Source organism: Pseudorca crassidens, chromosome 17 (assembly GCF_039906515.1).
Source record: "Pseudorca crassidens isolate mPseCra1 chromosome 17, mPseCra1.hap1, whole genome shotgun sequence".
Taxonomy (NCBI): Eukaryota; Metazoa; Chordata; class Mammalia; order Artiodactyla; family Delphinidae; genus Pseudorca; species Pseudorca crassidens.
Window position 1 is genome coordinate 8,425,653 of NC_090312.1, and position 15,259 is coordinate 8,440,911.

The 15,259-nt window shown below is 44.4% G+C and overlaps 1 long non-coding RNA gene across 6 annotated transcripts in view; it reads left to right on the forward strand.

Moving 5' to 3' along the window:
* Positions 1-14,999, forward strand: part of LOC137209808 (uncharacterized) — a 41,760-nt gene extending 26,761 nt beyond the window's left edge. For 4 of the 6 annotated variants that reach the window (XR_010936110.1, XR_010936109.1, XR_010936112.1 and 1 more), the window contains 5 exons: positions 6-3,172; positions 3,746-4,715; positions 8,479-8,584; positions 11,901-12,020; positions 12,491-14,999. This is a non-coding gene — a long non-coding RNA (uncharacterized lncRNA). Of the gene's footprint in view, positions 1-5; positions 3,173-3,745; positions 4,716-4,756; positions 5,045-8,478; positions 8,585-11,900; positions 12,021-12,490 lie in introns of those variants that run through there. The other 2 variants (XR_010936111.1, XR_010936114.1) reach the window with 2 other exon arrangements.
* Positions 15,000-15,259: the final 260 nt, after the last annotated feature.

Genomic DNA, 15,259 nt, shown 5'->3' on the forward strand with positions numbered 1-15,259 from the left:
CCCAGAGTTGTGCTGGAAATCAGCCGTGAGCCATGCACCGTGTTTGGAACTCAGGAGCAGACAAGGCGCTCAGAGAAGATGAAGGGAGCAGGGGCGGAATTGAGATGGTGTGGCTGGAGAGGGGACGGCTGAAACAGCTGAGGACCGAGGCAGCATCCCCCAACCTCCAAACCGGTACAGTGACACGACATAGCCCTGTGAGGCAGGGCTGCTTGACGTGAAATAACCCAGTGTTAGGGTCTGGAGGCGACCAAGGAGCCTAGACAGAGCAGCAGCTTCTAAAATCGCTTCCCAACTGTCAGCATTGCCTGGTTAGTGATCTGCAGGGTGTTCACGGAAAACTTGTATACTCTGACCAGCCCCTCACTTCGTGTCATCTCTGTGCTTAAATTGATGTGAGGACTATAGCAGAGAAATGTATAGAGGGCCACAGCCTCTGGCTCCCGCTACACGTGTTCACATCTCCAACTTGGGGACCACATCCGTGCGGTTGCCGCGACCTGGGGGCCTTCCCCAGCCTCTGTTCTCATCCCAGTGGCACCCATTAAATGTCCCCTCCACAGAGACACGATCGGTGCCACCCTATTAACTTAGCCCGCCTGCCCCGTTTAGCCTCCGTCCTAGAACTGCGGGCATGTCGTTCAGGCTTGCGATTCCTTTCCTCTGATCCTCGGGCTTTGTCTGGGTCCCTTGGTGCGTCCCCATCTATGAAGACGAGGACCTTGTCCACTGCTGGGGCCCCGTTGTCCAGGGCTCTGTAGACATGCACTGAATGAATAAACCCACTCATGCTTGATGTATTTGAAAACGTGTTTCTTCCGTTTTAGAAGAAGCTTCTGTCAAAGATGCCCAAACCACAATATTTGGATGAAGCAAGGCTGACCATTAGGGTCAGTAGAAACAATGGCAGTCAGGAAGCAAAATCCTCGAGCTCTGATGTCCGAGCGCCCAGGTGCTCCATACTCACCTGGATGATAAGATCCTTGAGCGCAGAGACTGATCCCAGGTCCTGCAATAGGGACCGGCATGCGTGTTTGAAGAATACATAAGGGGGCATATTTGCACCTTGTCCCTTTTCAGTGTTTCTCCTTCCATTAGAGTCTTTCCTCCGTGGACTGTAGGAAGTCTGAGCGGCTTCTATGCAATCCCGTTGCCTTTGTTCCTTGCATTCTTATTTATTTTTAGGAAAACGAATGCATCTACTGTGATTCCAGTATTATTGTCTTATTTAGTTCCCGCCCCAAGAAAAGGGTGATTCCTTAGAACTTTGACATATTCCTAACTAATGTCCCTGCTGCCTGTCGTTTTCCCTTCTGGCATGTTAAAGAGCCCAGGGCTGTGGCAGCTTATAAGATCCTTCTGCAGTCTTTTGAATTTGCACACGGTGGTCCCTACTAACAAACTGGCCCATCAAACTGGCGTTCTCCATCCCTATCAGTGAACATGAATCTCTAGCCCAGCCCACCTCTAACTGGAATTTTTACTTTCCGGGGCAATTAAAGTGGCTGTTGGTTGATGCCCATTTGCCTATGACAGAAAAGCCACTCATTTTCCAACAAAGAAGCTGGTGGTTTCTATCAGTCCCTCTCCAAAGCCAGTTTTCCTCCTTCCTCTCCTTTTTCTTCCCGCTGGCCTCCCTCCTGGGGTCTAATCCTTGTTCCTCCAATTGCTTGTTGGGTGACTTTGGTTAAGTTATTTAACCTGCTTGGGTCCCTCTCCTTCTATCTAAAGCAACAGTCCCTACTTAGAATTCTCTTTTTAATTCTATTTGTATTAAATGAGAAAATGTTTGTGAGATCCTTGACAACGTGGTACATAAGAAATTCTTAATAACTGAGACCGACTCTTCTTTCTAATCCCTTGCTTCTCCCCCTTTCTCTGTCCTCTTCTTTTCTCTTTGTTAGGTGCTCTCTCTTTCTAGTACATACATCCTTCCTCCCTTTTGCCCTTCTGTTTGATCTCTCCTTTGTAACCCAGCTCCAGTGGTTGCCTAATAATCAGCTGATCAGAAGTCACATGATCATTCATCTGAAATGTTCAATCAGATTCCAGGGCCCTTTGAACTGTGAAAATCAGTAGAGTTGCTCCGTAACTGTACCGATAGTCATGGCATCAGGACACAACTGCCTGCCTCCTCTCCGGCAGCCACTGGATTGCAGAGATCATCAGAATGTAGGAGCATCAAAGAAACAACCCCTTAATCTGGGGTCAGATTTTTTCTCTGGACAAAGCCAGTAAGAAATACGGTTATCGTGCTATTCCTCTCATCTCTCTTCCGAATTGAGCAGGGACTCATTAATTGTTTGCCCAGTGTCTTCAGGCCAGCTGTTAGCTGTGTCTGCTGACTCTCTGTATTATTGGCCAACGTGTCAGCACCTTGTTAATTGTGGAAACACTTCCATTGCCAATTTTGGAGAGAAATCCTGCTTTCTGAAGGAATATACCATTCAGCAAATCAGAGTTTTGTGTCGAGTGATGGTTACCCATCAACTCCCTAAATGCTTCCTCAGGGGACGTTGCATTATTCCTTCAGTTTGCAGCGTCGTTTGTTAAAATTTCCTCAATTTGAGGAAGTAGAGAAATGTTTTCAGAGTGATTTTTTTCATTTATATGCCCAAATAGCCTGCTTTAAAAAATTATTCTCCCAATTCTGTGTGTCTGTATTTATGGACGTAGGCAATGGGAACACTTATACACAGGAATATTCACACCACTGCTAAGTGCTACGCTGATACGTATTGGCCACAGGACAATTACAAGTACATGAAGTTGTAAGAAGTTTAATCCTGCCTTGTCTCGGGCCTGTAACAGTGCTGGCATCATTGCATACGCTGTCTGTTGAACTCTGCACAATAATTCTGCAAAGCTGAGTTTACAGTTTCCATTTGCACAAGAGGAAACCCGGGCAGTGAAAAGGTATCAGGTGCCAGTGTGAACAGAGGAAGGTCGGGTGGACATTGTTAACGTAGCAAATGTGGGGTGAGGAAAGTGAGTGGACCTGGTACCTCGGGGCATGGGGCCTGGGAACATCCCTACTTGCTGTTGTGGCCTCAGACAGGGCGTTTTACTTCTTGCACCTCAGAGTGATTACTAATGCATGCAAGTGGGGATTCCTGTCCTGCCAACCGGCGTTCCTGTCCTGCCAACCTCACAAGACTGGGGTGAAAACCAGGTAAGATAACATGGCATGAAACCAATCGTATAAAATGTGTATAAAATAATGAGAAACTTTAGTATGCAGCTATTATTATATTATGAGTTGAGATGGCATCTAAGGGAAAGGGATGGACATTTATTGAGCATTTACGATGACTTTGCAGAGTTCCAAACACTCTCCCTTGTGTTGTCTCGTTCGAAGCCCAAAGAAAGCCAAGTTGATTTATTACTTGTTTTACATAAGAGGAACCTGAGGGTGTGGCGTTAAAGTAACTTGCTCAATGATACACAGTAAATGAAAAACAAAGATAAGGTCGGAACCTGAGGGTGTGGCATTAAAGTAACTTGCTCAATGATACACAGTAAATGAACAACAAAGATAAGAACAACAAAGCTAAGGTCGGTGTTTAAGTAACTTGCTCGATGATACACAGTAAATGAACAACAAAGATAAGAACAACAAAGCTAAGGTCGGAACCTGAGGGTGTGGCGTTTAAGTAACTTGCTCGATGATACACAGTAAATGAACAACAAAGATAAGGTCTGAACCTCTCTTTCCAACGGTAGAACCTGGTTCTTTCTATTACAGCATCCTGGCAAAGCCAAATGAATGCTTCTTCCCTTCTTCAAAAAAGAGAAAGAAAACAGAAGGAAACAAGAATAATCTCAGATAAGCAAAATCCTGCATGTAGAGAAGATTTCCTCAGTTCCCAGGGAGGAGTTCTTCACCATTTGAGTTTCGATAGCACTGATTGATGTATAACTTTGTCATACAATTTGCCAAAATACAAGGGCCTCAAAAGAGGAGACTCTGCCTCCATTCCACGTTTAATAAACATTGATTGAGCCATTGGCATGTGCCCAAACCCTGCACTAAACATCAGTGACTGAGCCAAAACCGACACAATTCCTGCTCTCATGGGGCATATATGGTTTAGTACAGGGAAGAGGAATTGAATTAGCTCGTACAGTGGGAACTTCTAACAGTGACAATCACTTAAAGAAGAGGTGCCGGTTTTAATAAGAACTCCCGATAGGGGATTTAATCCGGCCAGAGTGTAAGCACACGGAAGAGGCTGCCCTATGAGAGATGCTGAGCTGAATCAGAACGCTCTACTTCCTCTTCGGGCCATGACAAGTACTTAGAAGAGCGCTTGGCACATAGCAGATGTTCTACAAATGTTGGCTGAAGGAAGTAAGAGTAGGCTGTTGAAAATGCCTTAGATGATAATTATATTCACATTACACTGCACAGTTGAAGCCCTCAGCACATTTTCCCTCATTTTATCTCACAATAATAAAAGACATTCTGTGATTATTATTCTTTTTATAGAGAAGTAATTTTTAAGTAATTTTAGTAATTTTTCCAGTAATTTTAAAGTAATTTTAGTAATTTTTCCAAGGCTCTACAGCCAGGAAGAAGTGAAGCTGGGATTTGAACCCAGGTGTTCTGAACCCAGAGTCTCAGACCTGAGCGGCTGCATCATTGGACAGCAACATGTGTGCCAGCTTTGTGCTAGATATTTTCCTGGTATTATTTCATGACATACCTGGGAGAGGTGGGTACCATGTTTTGTTTTGTTTTTTTCTCTCTTTGTAGATGCCGGAACTAGAGTAAAGGATAGAAGTCTCTCCACCTAAAATAATAAGGTTATAAGCAACAGAGACAAGAATAGAGGCAAGCTTGGCGCTACAAACATGTACCTGGATTCCCTCCACAGCGCCCAGCTGTTGAGACGATGACAGCGGCGGGCTAGAGATTTTGGAAGATGACAGGATGACAAGGAATAGGAGGAGCCCAGGCCTCTGCTTAGATCTTCCACCCTCATCTTGGGATTGGGATGTGGGCTGTTAGAATAACACAGACATTAAAGGCAATCAACTCTTCGTCAACACCCTAGAGCTGTTCCTGTTTCTTTATTACTCTCTACCTTTCCCATGTCATCGTGCATTTGTAAAAAGCATGGCAATCACTTGTAATACCGTCTGATTAGAGGCTCAGTCTATTTTCCTATGCAAATATGAAGCTGCCCATAGTATGAAAATGTTATAGAAAATTACTTGTACTCGATGGAATTTTTTAAAGAAAAATTACCAGTTGCATCTGCAGAGTTTAAATCCAGGGTTTTGTTTTCTTTTTTCCCAAATGGATGGAAATAATATTGAGCTATTGTTAAACGCTCCAAAAGGTGTGTGAGTAGGGAAACAATCAAAGAAAGGGAGGGAGTTGCTGAAATCTTTGCCAACTCAGCTCCTGAGGCGCAAGATGAAAGTTTCAAGACCTAAGCTGTCCCTGTAGATTCCATACCAATCATGTTAATTGGAAACTGGAAAGAGGAAATGGTCACAATCAACAAATTTATCACCCAAAGGGCTGAACAGTTCATAAATTTAATCCAGCCAAGGAATTGGAAACTAGAATTGATGCTTTAAGAATGAGGGGTGGGGAAGAAGGAGGCCTTCTAAACAAGATTTTGTAGCCAGATGGCTGGGAGCGCTTGAACATATTTTATCTGAAGCTATTAGAAATATGAAAAGGCATCTTCCTCCTGGCCCCTGGCTAAAGTATTGTAGCTTCTTTTTTATGGTCTTTATAAAAGAAGAGCAATAAAGAGACACAAACAGTTCAGTTTAATGGTTGTAAAAACCAGACACCTGAATATACATAATTTATTTTCCTAAAAAACTCGCCCCATCGAGGCTGCTGTTAATTAGCTTGGAAATGTATCGTGGAGTCAAGATTGCATGAGGTTTGTTATCTTGGCTACTTCATAAAAAGGAAGAACAAAGCAATCAGAAAAATCTTCATCATTTCATTGTGAAGGGAGGGGGGGTAAGTTATCCATTAGCTTGGGGGCTTCACCTGGAAAAATAGTTGTGTGAGATCCCAGCTCTCCAGAATTGCACAAAGAAACTTCCTCCACCACGGGGGAAAGCATATGGGGGAAGGATGAACCCACACCAGTTCCTGCTGAAATCTACTATGGCCAGGGACAGAGCTGTGGGCTTTACATATAGAAGATACTTGCAATCATTTTTCAGATGAGGAAACCAAAGTTCAGGTGAGGTACGTCCAACAATAATCAGTATATAGGCTTCAAAGAACCCAGAACTTTATTTGGCATCTTAGGAATTGCAATACAAAAGACACTGATTAGTATAAAACCAAAAGAGTGTTCAAGGAAGAGAAAGAGCCAGACCTTATAAAGGCAAAAGCCACAAGGTTGTTAAAATTGTCTGCAAGAATAACGATTATCACGAGTTATTTAGTGTAAGGGTCCCATAAGTATCTTGAGTTTCTGGAACATTGTGCAGATGCTCTGGACGCCTGCATTAAGACAACAAGTGACTAAAGTCCAGATTCTATCCTGGTTGAGAAGTGCATAAGTCACGCATCCTCAGTGGCTTTTGGCTCCATTTTAGACAGTTCTCTTAGCAATGCTGATTCCATTTTGATTTTCCTTTCACAGTTAAGAGACTTCAGGCTAAAACAGGGAAGGGAGGCATGTGAGGCTGATGGGAGAGTGTGTACTAAGGTGTAAAGACATGAAAGTGTGTTGGGGATGGATGCATGGCTAAAGCCCAGGTAGCATGGTAGAAGGAGGGTCAGGCACACTTGTCTCTAGAGCACGTAGTTCAGTGCCTTGCATGTGTTTGCTGCTCGATGAATATTTTTTCATTGAATGTTAAATGGAAGGGCCAGTGCTCATACTTAAGGAGAATACAAAGTAACTGGCTATGAATAAAGAGACACAAAGTTTAGTATATTATTTAAGACACAGGTTCTGGCTGCAGTAAGAAAGGCCAAATAGAACAAATGTGGTTTACATTAGAAAGACATTTACTTTTATCTCCTACAAAAGTCTGCGCATAAACAGTGTAGGGTTGATAAAGCAGCTTGGTGGCACTGGGGACATGGGTTCCTTTTATCTTCTTGTGCTGCCATCTCAACACAGCTTCCATGTCTGGGTCTATGATGGCTGCTCCAGCTCTCACCATGCTACCCCATGTACTAGTGGATGGGGAAAGAGAAAGAGGAGGTGGCTACATTATTTCAACTTCTCCTCCCAATGGCCCAGGAACTAGCTGCAGGAGACAGGGGCAAATAAAATCTTGAAGTGTGTGATGGTTAATTTTATGTGTCAAGTTGATTGGGCCAGGGGATGCCTACATATCTAATTAAATATTTCTTTTCCGGTATGTTTGATATGTGTTTCTGGAAAAGGTTAGCATTTAAATTGGTGAGCTGAGTAAAGCAGATGACCCTCCCCACTGTGGGTAGTTTTCATCCAATCCCTTGAGGATCTGAATAGAACAAAAAGGTGGAAGGAGGTTAGATTCATTCTCTCTCTTTGCTTGACTGGTTAAGCTGGAGCATTGATCTGCTCCTGTCCTCTATGCTCCTGACTCTCAGGCCCTCAGAACCAGTCTGGAATCTAAACCATCGCTAGTCTGGCTCTCACACCTTCGAATCACACCACCAAGCTTTCCTGCGTCTCCAGCTTGCGGGTGAACGATCATGGGGCTTCTCAGCCTACATAATTGTTTGAGCCAATACCTTATGATAAATCTCTTTCTAGATAATCTCTCTCTCTCTCTATCTATCTACCTCTCTATCATCTCCTATTGGTTTTGTTTCTCTGAAGAATCCTGACTATTATAAACTAAGAAACCAACCACATGCCCAGATAAAATATTAACTGCTACAGAGGAAGTAAACACAAGTATTAGGGTGACCCTTAGCCATCTCTGCTTCAGTCGGCTTCTATGCACGATCAGCTGAACTAGGAGTTATTGTGAAATCTATAAAGATGAAACTTGAGACAACTGGGCTCCTGGGAAGACTCTGATTCAACTTCCATCCTTCCCCCACTGTGCAGGTAGACGTACTTCAGTAAAAAAGGAGGTCTTCCTAGAGGAACGGGTCAGTGCGACTTACACCCGCTATTGCGAGAAAATACTGTGATGTGCATATACCAGTTACGACAGGTGTTAGGAGTCATCTACTACTGTTAAAACACAAAGCTTTAGAACGAATATTTCCCTTACGAATTTGAATCCCTACACTTGTGTCATGAATATGCTTTCTAGTGTGGGAGAGAAATGGGCAGGCTTACAACTAGCTCAGCATGACTTAGAGGCCATGGTGGCATGGGGATCGCAGTCTGCCTTATCTGTAACAGAGTCTGAGAGCGGGTTGTGCTTGGGAAAGCCCTCCATAATTCGTGTCACATTGGGGATGGGGAAGGCTGGGGGCTACAGGAAAATTAAAGAAATGCAGAGTCTGGGAAGGAGGGGGATTCACTGAACTCTCTCTTTCAGGGCAGGAAGGAGGATGAGGCCTGTAGTATTCCTGGCAGGAAACTGAGAACCTCACACCAAGGGCTGTGACAGTGATGATCCTGTGAAGGTCCGCATCTTTCATCAGGTAATTTTCCAGCACATTTTCACTCCCCTTCCCCTCCCTTTAGAGTGGATTATACTTTCCTGATTCACTGACTTTTGCTTGGGCAATAAGAAGTGAGTGTATTTAATACGAGCAGATGATGCTGGTACTATTTGAAGTGCTGGCACAGTTTGGCTGGGCTCCTGGCCTTTGGTGATTTGCCTTGAGAAGTGCAGGTCCAGGACAGCTCCTGCCCCTTCACCCTGGGCCCTGTGATGAAGACAGGTGAAGCAGACGTACTGCGGGCCTGGAGCCAAGCCTGATACCCAAAGCTGGCTGAAGAGCTGGGGAGACACTAAAGGCCAGGTGACTTGGGAAAACCAAACTTTGAGCAGTGACCAAAAAAAATAACTTTTTGGGTGGGGTCCAAGAGCAAGAATCAGCAAATTAGAAGGAAAAATTAGGAGAGTTCAGTGTCTTAAATAGGAGTTTTAAAAGGGAGAAATCATTAGACCCAGATGAAGCAGAGAGATCCAGGTGCGCACATGGTGAACTTTTCATAACCACGAGCGCTTCTCCTTTGCTGGGAAGTCGCTCTTCTTTTCCCACTTCAGATACCAAGTGTTGCTTTATGATAGAGCCTTAGAACAAGATAAGACCTTGAGGTCATCCAGACCATGGTGTCTCAAACTTCAGCTTGCCTCAGAGCCACCTGGAGCCTTGCTAAATAAAGCACAATCCGGTGGGACCCAACCAAGACCTGCTGATTCAGTCGGTCTGGGGAGGGGCTCAGGTGTGTGAATATATAAGAAGTTCCCATGTGCTGTCCAGCCACAGACGACACCTGGAGGACACTAGAGTACATAAAACCACTCCTTCAGTAGATTGGAAAGCTCAGACACAGAGAGGGAGAAAGAGTGACCAGAGGGTACCAGCAAGAGTAGAATTGAGCTTTCCCACTCAATCCAGAAATGTTTTCTCCAACCCTGCCACCTCTCCATCTCCCCTGGCGAGCATCAAGAATTGCTGGCGTCCATCTCAGCCCTCAGGTGCCCCCGTCACAGCCTCTGCTCACTTTCACAAGCTCCGCCCCCTCCTCACTGATGTCCCTGTGCTGGATGGCTCAAAGCTTCATTGACTAACCACCAGCCAAGAGGAGAAAGTAATAAAGTGGGGCTTCAGTGGAATGCGCAAGCTTTTCTATTATTATTCAAGAGGAAAATTGGCTCTGTTAGGGGAAAACTAATTTACAGTAGCAATCCTGCATCTTCTTTGTTCTTCTCCACTCAGCTCTAGCATCACCTCCCAAGGGAATCTCTCCTTACCAAGTGCCCGCCTCACTACCAGCCTGACTCAAGATGGCTTGTGTGCTACTTCTCCATATTCCTACCATAGACCTTTGATCAGAGCAGGGGTCACCTGTGTTGGAAGGGTCAGGTTAACCCCTATGAATAACCTGAAGGCAAAGAAAGGTCTTATTGTTGTTCTATCTTCCGCAACCAGCACAGGCAAGAATTCTGGTGTAACAGTCCAGATCTAGTAGGAACAGAGAACCTGTGCCAGGTAGCTCAACAGAGGGACTCTAATGCAGAGAACTAATTGCAGAGGTGTTGAAAAGGCAGACACCAGGGGAAGGTGGGGTAACCTGGAAAATCACAGCCACAGGAAGCTGCTGCCACTCCTAGGGCTTGGGAACTAAAGCACGTGATGAACCAAAGCCCTGCAGCCGGCACAGCCCAGGGACTCGGAACATGGGAAGAGGGACCTCCCAAGGATCTGGCCAAACAGCTGAGCAGGCGAGGCTGCCTGGCAGAGGTGAACCTCCAGGAGGTAGCTGACAGTGGCGTGGAGAACAGAGTCACCTGGTAGGATCTAGAATGACCAGGAGGACCTGGAACTAGTGCAGGCTACAAGGGTGAGAGCTGACTAAGGAAGGAGCCAGAACCACTGTGTGGGTCTCACTTGAAGCAGAACTTGAAGGGTTTCTCCCCTGGTCCCAGCCTGGGTTCTCTGGAAGCAGAGCCTGACGCAGGGAATTGTGTGCAGGTCATCGACTAGGAGAGCCTCTCAGGAGAAATCTGCATGGCCAGAGAAGCATGATGGAAAAAGGAGGGACTCAAGCAGGGATAGGGCTCCAGGTGAGGTCTAAGCATAGCCAGACCCTGCAGGGGACTTTGGGCTACAAATTGCATCCCGGTGTTTGTCCTGCCCAGAGGCACAGACGTGGGCTCTTGTATACCCTACGCAAGGCAGAGATCGGATAAGAGCTCCGGAAGGTTGTACAGCTCCAAGGCACTTCTGGTGAGGTGCTCCAGCCTCTGAAGGGTGATTCAGCAGAGAAGATGGTAAATGTGAGCTTTCAGCATGAATGTACTCAGCAGCTGGAGGGTGGGCACCCCAAACTGAAAAGATCCCCCAGGGATCTGAATGGAGTGCCGTTCCGTACTTGCTGCTCTCCTCAGCTGCCTCACGCTGGCTGAACTTGACTCAGGGAGCCAAACATGTTCGGTGGGAGGGGGTGAATCAGCGCAAACAAGCGAATGACAGGTAGTCGACAGGTAGTTGACTGCTCAGTAATATCCGCTAAGCTGAATCATACTTCCCTATGTGTTCTAGACTTTTGGGTGCTTTGCAAAAATTGAATCTGTCAACAGTAGTTGAAGATTTACCATCACTAAGGAAATAGTTTTCAGTAGAAAATTATCATTTGCCTAAGAGCACATGACAGATACTGATTTTGTGTCAAACATACTACAATTTACTCACGGACCTAAAGGGAATTGAGGGAAAGCTTAGATTCCTACTCCAGTTGGATGGCGTCTGGCCATCCTCTTGAAGTGCTGAATCAAAAATAGTTTAAAGTTATTTTCTTCTTCATGATCTAGACAATGCATTTTCAAGAAAAGCCCTCAAGTCAGCTGCGGTGTGGGTATTGTGCAGACTTTGAGTTAAAAGCCCAGAATTGCAGTGCACGGTTACTTAGTAATTTGTAACATACTTTTACCATCTTGCAAATTTGCTTTATGAGTTTTCCTAGAAATAACAGTGTGCTCCGCCATATAATGGCTCAGGAGGAATGCACAGCATGGCCTGCCAGTGGGTTGTTCTCATGTAATCATATAGAATATTTGCTCAGCATCTCACACTTTTAGCAAATGTTAATTGTTGGAAGTTATCGGGTGTCCAAGAAGACTTAGGAATCCGTGAGATGAAAAACATTAAACTCTTTGAAAAGAATACAAAGAGAATGTGTTGTAGCACTTTTAAACGCCAGGCACAGGGCAGGGTTCCATGCTTCCGTCAGCTCATCTTCCAGTAACATTACTACAATTTATGTATGAGTATCCTTGTGACGCAGAGAAGAAGACAGAGACTCAGGAAGATCAGGTGACTTGCCCAAGGCCACAGAACTTGAGGTGAAAAAGACAGGATTTGAACCTGGATCTCACTGACTCTACAGCCTGTGACACTGAATGAGGTAACAACAGTAACACTAATAATTAACATCTATGGTGTAGATGTTACATATGGCAACCTCCACCTAGAATGCCTACTCCACCCCACTTGCTCCTACTCACCTGTTAGATCTCAGCTGAGATGGCACCTTTCTGGGAAGATTTCCTTTTATCCCCCAAGTTTATTAAGGTGCTCCTCAAATACATTGTAGTTGCCTCATAACAAGGCTTATCGTTTATATCACTGTGTTTGCATGGATTTAATCTCTATGGACGCCCCATGAGAAGAGGGCCTTTCTTCATTTTGTTTACATTAGTTTCCTTAGCACTGAGCACAGTTTCTGTAATATGGAAGGTGCTCAATTAATATTGAATATATGTGGATTACTAGGTGCCAAGCTGTGTCTAGATATTATTACATTTCTCACTCTCTAAAAAAGCATGGGGGGCTTCCCAGGTGGTGCAGTCGTTAAGAATGTGCTTACCAATGTAGGGGACAGGGGTTCAAACCCTGGTCTGGGAAGATCCCACATGCCGCAGAGCAACTAAGCCTGTGCACCACAACTACTGAGCCTGCACTCTGGAGCCCATGAGCCACAACTACTGAGCCCGCGTGCCACAACTACTGAAGCCCACGCGCCTAGAGCCCGTGCTCTGCAACAAGAGAAGCCACTGCGATGAGAAGCCCGCGCACCGCAACGAGGAGTAGCCCCTGCTCACCGCAACTAGCGAAAGCCCGCGCGCAGCAACGAAGACCCAACACAATCAAAAATAAATAAAATAATTTTTTAAAAAAACACCTGGAGAAATATGCACCAGCACCTATCACGAGAGGCTTCCTAATGAACCCTGACTGCTTATCCATCTCCATCTTCTCATTACTCTACCCTGAACCTCTAAGAAACACACACACACACACACCACACAATGCACAACTTTAATCGCATAAATCTATCCTTTTCTTCCTCTCAAAACCTTTTTCTTAGTTATCATTTCTTCTTTTTTATTTTTATACAATTTTTAAAGTTTACTTTCCATTTACAGTTTTTACAAATTATTGGCTATATTCCACTTGTTGTACGATACACCCTTGAGCCTATCTTACACCCAACAGTTTGTACCTCCCACTCCCTCAAACCTTTCAGTTACTAAAGATTGGAAGGCATCCATCAAGAAGTCTCATATTCACCAAGTGCTGCACAAAACTCAACACTCAGAGGGTAAAGTGTAATAGTTATTCCCACCCTGCAGGCGGCGTGTTACCTGGTTGTGGGTTATCCATCAGTACACATTCGAACACCGTGAGCAAAACTGCCAATGATTTCTGAATAGATGCTGTCACTTCCACAAACATTTCTTAAGTGTCTCTTGCACCAGGCTCTGTGCTTAGCTCCTTTCCTTCTTGAGGGATTAGGGCTCTGAAGAGTCTTTTTTGTCAGAGAACACCTGTAAACTGATACTTGAGCTAACACACATGCCAGCAGACTGACCTGCGTAAATTATTTAATCCCTGCTAGACTTAGCACCACAGCTACAGCACACAGGAAACACATCCTAACTCCTAGCCACATAATCATAAAACCTGAGGCCTATCTACCTCTGTTCCTTTTACTTGATATGTTATGTAAAGCTTTCAACAGAAAAAAAAAAAAAAAAAAATATATATATATATATATATATATATATATATATATATATATACACATGACATACTAAAAGGCAAAAACACAGTCTGAAGAGACAAGCATCAGAACCAGAGTAAGATATGGCAGGGATTGGGGAATGATCAAACTGGGAATTTAAAAGAACTATGATTGATATGACAAGAGCTGTAATGTAAAAAGAAAAAGACCTGTCAACTGAGAATTTGTATCCAGCAAAACTGTCCTTCAAATGTGAAGGAGAAATTAAGCCTTTCCCAGATAAACAAAACCTGAGGGCGTTTCACATTATTCCACCTAGAAAGAAAGAAAATTCTATGTGTGACAGCATAGATGAACCTTGGGAACATTATGCTAATTGAAATAAGCCAGTCCCCAAAAGGCAAATACTGTATGAATCCACTTATGTGAGGTACTAGAGCAGTCAAATTCATAGACACAGAAGGTGGAATGATGGTTGCCAGAGTCTGAGAGTAGCAGAGGGAGAATAGGGAGTTATCACTTAATGGGTCCAGAGTTTCAGTTTGGGAGGATGAAAAAAGTGCTGGAGATGGATGGTTGCACAACAATGTGAAATGTACTCCATGCCACTGAGCTGTGTACTTAAAAATGTTTAAATTGATAAAATTTACATTACATCTATTTCATCACAGTAAAAGAATAAATAAAGCATAGTTCTCCTCGTAAAGTTGCCATGATGGCTACTTTTTTCTTTTTTCAGAAAAAGAAACTATTGTATCCTACCTTAATACGGAGATGGCAAAATTTTTCAATCAGTCTATCTTCTTTCAAAGCTTAAATGAGTTCATTAAGATTCTCAAAAATAGTTTTATCACCTTTGTCTATTGCTTTAGGCACCATCTCCCTTTAAATATGCATTAATATGGAAATGAGGCATTGCTCTTCACACATTTTCATTGTTGGATCCAGAGTGTGAAGGCGAAGTGGATGTCATCAAACCTGCTCGGGTTCCTGCAGCTACTTAAGGCCTGAGTTGATTGCAGACTTTGAATACAGGGCTGCTTGGTGAAATAAGTGGAGGGAACGACTTCAGCTGCAGGGAAGGTGAGCTCACCTTGAATTTGTGACTCTGGCTGGTTTTCACCATGATAATGCTTGCTACCCTGCTCACATCCACCTAGCCTCATTCCCCACACACAAGAGAGCCAGCCTCGCCATTACAGGAGTTAAATCTGGTCACGACGCCTGCTGCAAAGGCTGTGCTGGCCTGGAGAGGTCCCACCATCTGCCGGCACACCACCTCTGTCTTGATGTTTCCGGCAAACAGGTGTGGAAGCATCACAGTTGGCTGCCGGGGCGGAGACAAGGCTAGGTGGCCCAGGGCAGATGTGATTTACGTGGCTGAGTAGCGGAGGCCCAGATAGAGACTTTGGGAGCTTGGAGAAAACCCACTCCTTATTCCGAGAATGGAATCGAGTTAATTTCTTTTCACTTTGGTCTCCTCTTTTGAAAAATGGGGATAAGACTTGCCTGGCAGGTTTGTTTTCAGGATTGTATGTGATAATACACGTCACTTGTCTAACACACTGTAGGTAAGTTTTCCCTGAATCTCATCTCTATTATTTAATACGATGTTCTGA